At 42.7% G+C, this 6,838-nt stretch overlaps 1 non-coding gene across 1 annotated transcript; it reads left to right on the top strand.

Moving 5' to 3' along the window:
* The first annotated feature begins 1,618 nt into the window (after positions 1-1,618).
* Positions 1,619-1,721, top strand: LOC142847399 (U6 spliceosomal RNA). Its single transcript, XR_012910163.1, has one exon. It is a non-coding gene; the product is annotated as a U6 spliceosomal RNA (small nuclear RNA).
* Positions 1,722-6,838: the final 5,117 nt, after the last annotated feature.

The raw sequence follows: 6,838 nt of genomic DNA, 5'->3' as shown, positions 1-6,838 counted from the left end.
AATGAGCCCTCACTCTAGTGCCTCCTAGTGGCTATTACTAACTGTAATCTACCTCTGTTTATACTTATCAAACCCTAGGAAATGGATTTTTTAAAAGTACCATTTTTATTCTCTATCTCTGCCTGAGATAAGGTCTCTCTGTGTAGTGCAAACTGACCACAGACTTCTGCCTCAGTCTCCCAAGTTCTGGAACTATAAGTGTGGTTTACCATGGTCACCAATATCTTACATCCTTGCTAAGTGAAGTCCTTGGCAGCCTTCCAAAGCACTGAATGGATTCAGATTGGGAAATGAGATTTTCCCCGGAACTCTAAAATCTTGGTGAGCCAGTTTTTATCCCAAAGGATTGTTCTCAATTCCTGTCAGTCAACTTTCCAGTTTTATGAGAACTGAGTAAGACCACAAGACTTGAACCTGAAGCAAAAATGTCTTAGATGCTTGCACTGCAGAATGCAGAACTCGAACAGGAGGAGGGAAGATGCACTCTGACCACTTCATGTATTCTAGGCTTTGCACGGCCTCCAGTGATCATCAGAGCTCCTTGGCTGGACACTGTCCATCCACATCGTAGGACAAAAACAATTAGTTATATTTAAAGGGAACTGGAGCTTCAATGGAGCCCACGGGCACCTCACACGCTGTTGTGAATACCCAGCTTCCGTTTGCTCCTGTGATAGACTGCCCTACTGGGTAGAAATTGCTCAGTGTACCATATAAAAAAGCAGTGTCCACTACTTCTAATTATGCTGTGGGAATAACTGGCTTCTCTTCAGATTAAATAAATCTTTAGTCTTTTACAGTTCTACCACGAAACTCAGTGGAGTCATCAAGTCCTGTGTTATCCTCCAAAAGTCTTCTTTGCCTATTTCTAAAGGCATTTCTTGTAGGCGTTCAAGAAGAAAATGAAAAACCCAAAGTCTGAGTTTCAGTTAGAGACATAAGGGCAACAGTCGCTACCTTCAGCTGTGGTGCATGCAGTCACTAACCTCCTTTCGGCTACAGCACTTTCAAATGGAGCAGAGACGTTCACTCAGGTGACGTTAATATGTATCAGAAATGAAAAACCAGACTTTGGTCATATCTTTATAATTGCTTTTGGAAAACTCATTGAGTCTTTTCAAGACAGGGGAATCAATTAGTGAATAGTAAGTTACTTTCAAAAAGAAAATCTGCCCGCAGTTATGTGCAAAAGTATTATTAGAAAATGTATTTCTGCACAGTGAATACGTTCTTAGCTTAAAAATAAGACATTTGTTCAGAAAAAATTCAAACCACCTATTGGGTACAGTAATATGTGCACATGGCCAGGAGAGGCTGAAGTAGTGTAGCTGCTTGATCCAGGAGTTCGAGACCAGCTTGAACAACATAGCGAGACTTCATCTTTTACAAAAAGAGCACGAAACTTTCCAGACTTTTGAGTCACATACAGTGTTCCAACTTGAAACTTGCCATTAAAACTAGAAGGTAATTTTTACATACCTACACACACATACACGTTTTAATTTTGAACACAGTGGAGTTTTGACCTCTCGATGTTTTAAGTAAGTAAAACAAAATGAAAAATAAACTCAGAGTCTCCTTTGAGATTTCTTCTTTAAAAAGAAAATCAAGATCAGCTGCTCTCTTCATCAGCACGTATACTAAAACAGAAACAACACAGAGAAGATCAGCAGGGCCCTGTGCACGGATGACGTGAAATTCGTGAAGCATCTCATATTTCAAATGAATAAACGAAAGCCTAAATCTGAATCTAAAGCTGCGTTGGATGAAGCAATGAGAATTTAATCTCCCAGGGAGCAGAATGAATGCAAGCTGTTTCTAAGGATCTGAATCCTAGGTGCCGCAAAGAGAACACCTGTCGCTTTCCACTAACGGGCTTTCCATTCTGCAGCCTCGGGGTTAACCTGGGCGGTTCTGAGGCAGCTCGGCAATAGTTTCTGATGATAGTTTATATATAGCTCGGCAATAGTTTCTGATGATAGTTTATATATAGCTCGGCAATAGTTTCTGATGATAGTTTATATATAGCTCGGCAATAGTTTCTGATGATAGTTGGGAGGAAGACTGCACGAAAGCAGCTCGTCAGCTGGCAGGTGATGTTCAGGTGTCTTTACTGTGTAAGTATGTCCTTTTCATCTGTGAAAGGCACGGGCACCATGAAACTGAGCATCTATCAGACAAGTCACGCCATACTGAGTTAGTTCTCCCGAAGAATGAAGTTCACTTGGACAAGATAGGTAGCCTTCCCAGGCTTAGGTGAGAAAAGCGGGTCCTTTCTCCTATGAGGTACTCTACAGTCCTGATCCACACAGACCTGATTACCCACAAGCCTTTGAAGCACCATGCACCCAAACCACGCTCTCTTAATTTCACAGGAGCTCGCTGCTGCTTGCTTCCTTAGATGGTCCTTTCCCCCATTTTCTTCCGCTTAAACAATCCCACCTAAGAAATGAAGACTTGAATGGACAAGAATCATTTCTTGTCATGATGTATGCAAAAAGTATTATTTGTTTTTCATAAGTGTGCCATTCACTCTCATGTTTATCTTTTTACTTTTCTAATCATAGCCAAATAGAGCCACTGAGGGAAGGCAGAGCTTGCTGGTGGTAGATAGCAGTTTTGGGGGGATGACCCTGGAGGCAGTCTGGATTAGAGCCAGTGGTACCCACGGTACACCTTCCCAACTCAAGGATAGACATCTAGGTGCCAGTGAGGCGAGAGGGGCTTTCCTGAACACAGAGTCTCAGCACAGGAGGCCAGTGACATCCATCCCAAGTCTCCAAAAAGTACCTTTCAGAAGCTGTGAAGGGTTTCCCGTCTGTCTTTATTTTTATCTAATTTGTCTAGTACCTATTTTAATGACTTAAACTTTTATTTTATTTAATTTTAAACTTGTCACTGACAAACAAAATTGTAACCTATTTATAGCACATGACATTAGGTTTTCGTGTATGTACCCTGGATTGGTTAAACAGAGCTTCGCGATATACCTGTTAAACAATGTGCAAGACCATGATGAAACCGTAGTCACCACGCTCTGCAAGGCATTAGAGTTTATTTCTGGCATCGGATGGCACTTTGGTGTCTCTTGACCCACATCTCTCCAGTGTCCCTACTCTCCATTCCATTCTCTTTCTGTGACCCCAGTTATTTTTTTAAACACTGTGGATATAGGTGAGAGCAGGCAGTGTTTGCTTTTCTGTGCCTGGACAGCTTCTTTTGGTGACTTCTGTATCTATCCATGTTGTTAAAACGGACTGTTTCCTATCAGGAAGGATGAATGCTATTCCATTGTAGAGATAGACCACATGGCCCGTATCTCTCTATCAGTTAATGGAATCCGGTTTGATCCCAAGTCTTGGCTATTGCCAATAACCCCAGGAGTCAGGTGCCTCATCATATCCTAGGGTAGGACCACTGAGTAATTTGGTATAGTTTTAGGTATAGGATTATGGGAGAACTGCATATTTTCACTTTTAGAGAAATACCCTAGTGTTTTCCACAATGGCTACGCTTTTCCCATCACCATCGACAGTTTTATTTGCCGTACGGTGGAGAGTGAACCCAGGCTCTCACACATGTTCAGTAAGTGCTCTACCCCAGAGTGAAATCCCTAGATTCTCACCTTTGTATTTATTTATTGTCCTTCTTGATAATAGTTACCCTAATAAGTATGAAGTGATGCCTCATTGTCATTTTAATTTGTGTTTCCCTGGTGATTAGCAATGTGGATCATTTTTTTCATATACCTGCTGGCCATATGTATGTCTTCTTTTGAGAAATGGTTCTTCAGGTCTAGGTTCCCTGAATTTCAATGACCAAGTTAAAGCTAGCAGCTAAGTGATTTGTCTCATCCGTTCACTCATTAATTCATTCAAAATATTGAGTGCCTGCTCTCTGCCAAACACTGTCAGGAGAAATATATCCAGGGACATAGCAGTGTCTCTCTTTTCGTGAGATTTATATTTAAAACGACAACACCGGCTCTTACTAAGCACTTGCTCTATGTAAAGACACGTCCCCGGTGTTCTCATTTGCTCCCCCCACTCTGTCTAATCCCCTGTTGGTACCCCTTTCTGCATAGAGAGCTAGAAGTCCAGAAACAAAGTCCCTGGTCCAAGGCACAACAGATGCAAACCTCCTGAGTCAGGCTCCCCAGGGAGTTCTTACACCATGATGAGGGAGAGAGCGTTCCAGTCCCTGAAGCAAAGCCCCATTGCAGGTAAGGTTAAGGAACCCATGCTGAACAAGGCTCACAGCCTTCATAGCTCTGTTGTGCCTGAATCCTAGGACCCCCAAGAAGACCACCACAGAGCCACACTTCCGAATGCAAAGGCAAGGTTTCATTTATTAAGTACGAGCTGGCTCGGGTCCTCTGCCTCAGTCTGACACACAGCAGTTGGAGGGAGAAGGACCCCGTATTTTTTTGTAAGGGGTTTATAAAGACAAAACCAGAAAACAGTCACAAGATGACAGTCTCAAAATACAGAATTACTTATCCTATATTACAATTGGCTAAAGATTAGGTAAAGCTCAGCTGTTAGTTCCTGTTAGGCTATTATTATCTAAGGGGCATAGCAACAGCCCTCCTGGTTACCTCTTCCAGACATCTGCTGACCCTTTGCTGACCGCAGGGGCTGGTTGAAAATTACCCTGCTGATAGGGGAAGTTGGGGGGTCAACATTCTCTGTATGACTACTGGTAAGGAAATGGGCTGCAGTCAGCAAGTTTGTGTAACTTAGGTTTCTCCATTAGCTAATACTTCCTCTAAGGAGGGGTCCTGCAGCCTTCAGCTTCAGCAGGGGGCTGGGGTCTCAGCCTTCACCTTATTTTGGAGGCTGTTGGCCTTTAGCTTTTCCTGGGGACTAGGGTGTAGTTCAAGGTCCCAAAAGGGCCCAGCACAGACATGGAATCTTTGCCAGTCTCACAGGTCGACTACCGGCTCACATCTAATTGGAAGACACTGTGCCATCCAAAAGGAGTTTGTATGTCCTGGGTAGCCTCCATTGTCCACTTGACATAATACGGAGTCATCTGGGAAGAGGGAACCCTGCCTGTAGAATTTTCTGTGCAGATCAAACTGTCCTGGGGTCGTCTTGTTTGATGATTAACATGGAAGGGTCCGTCCCACTGAGTGTGGTGCCATCCCAGGGCAGCTGGGACTGAGCCACAGACTCTGCTATGGTTCCCGCTGTACTCCGCTGTACTCCCATGTGCAGAACAAGCAGGTCCGTCTTCAGACTCTCTCAGTGGTGACCTATGACCTGAAAAGTGAAAACACAGAAAACCTTTCCTCTTCCAAGCTGCTTTTGCTCACAGCACCAGAAAAGCAAACCATGGAACACATTCTCTAGAACCCGAGAATCTCTCTGCTGATGGAGGTCTTTGAGGACTCAGGCTTAAAAGGCCAATGGAGGAGAGCAAAAACAAACAAAAATACAAACAAAGCCAACAGGGAGGAGCAGTGATGGATGAGAACTTCAGAATAGGATTTGCTGCCCCCCCCCAAACACACATTATATCCTGTTGCCCATTTCTGCTTTCTTTGTTTGTTGGGTGATCAGACAGAATTTAAATCTCAGCTCTGCAACACTTGGCTATGTGGTACTGGGTTCAGAAAAGTTAGTACTTCTCTGAGCGTCAGTAATCTCATTTATAAAACACTAGGAGTAGCGCTTCTTATAATGGCATTGAAAGGATCATTTAAGAAACAAAGAAAAGCGCTAGGAAAGGTCTCTGGCATGCATAACTATTCAAGACTAAAGCATATTGATCTTACTTATAGGACAATACTATGTTGTTTCAATGAGCATACTATACTCTATCATCTCCAGTGTTTTTCCTGTACTTTCTCCTTTGCCTGGCTAGCCGATCAAGCTTTATACTTGAGTTGAGCAGGATTAGGTCTTTGACTTAGTCTGTGTCCTAGCTGGTTGTAGTTGCTGTAACGAAAGAGCTGTAGACTGAGTGACTATATGTAACAGAAATTTATTTCTGATGGTTCCTGAGGCTAGGAGTTCTCAGGTGTGTTTGACAGAGAAGGACTCTTTCCTGGTTTATAGGTGACTGCTTACGGCTATGTCCTTATGTAGTACAAAGGGTAAGGGCTGTGCAATTTCTTTTTATAAGTTTCGTGACCCAGTTGGCAAGGATCCCAGCCTCATATTCTATCACCTCCCAAAGGCACCACTTCCTCCTGCATCACATTAAGGGGTTAAATACAGTTTATAGACAGATGGCTAAATCTAAGGTGTTTCTTAGAGAGAAAGAGAGCAGGCGACACCGCTAATGTCAGTCTTTGTGTGTGCTCTATCCTGGACAATTTGAGCAAACATTCAAGGGCATATGATGGCAACAACATAGCCATGTCATTGTCTCCTTAGGACAAGCAGTGCCACTTGGGTAAATTTGATATTTGATTAGATGTTATCTTGACATTTTTCACTGAAACCAGCCATCTCTTTAATAATTCATTTAATGTCTGAAATTTTCTTCACATTTAATCTCTGTTTCCTAGTGTCATTGGAGATAAAAATATATAGAGATTGTATAACATACAAATAATTTAGAAGAAAAACTGCTGTTCTTTTCTATTATGTGTGAAGATCAGATGAAGCATGTTTAATAAAAATTCAGAGACAGATACTGGTGTTCAACTTGAAGACCAGAAAAGCAAAGCAGCCAGCTACTGGCTCTTACATTGACCTCAGTCCAAAACTGGTGATCCTGCCTCCAGGAAGCCTAAGAATGAAATTGAGACTGAGAACTGTCTCCTCGCATTTTATAATTCAGAGGCTACATGAGGACCACTGTGCCAGGGAGGTGCATTTAGAGCTAC

The sequence above is a fragment of the Microtus pennsylvanicus genome, chromosome 3 (assembly GCF_037038515.1).
Source record: "Microtus pennsylvanicus isolate mMicPen1 chromosome 3, mMicPen1.hap1, whole genome shotgun sequence".
In the NCBI taxonomy this organism is placed as follows: domain Eukaryota; kingdom Metazoa; phylum Chordata; class Mammalia; order Rodentia; family Cricetidae; genus Microtus; species Microtus pennsylvanicus.
This window is presented reverse-complemented; position numbering and strand designations above follow the sequence as displayed.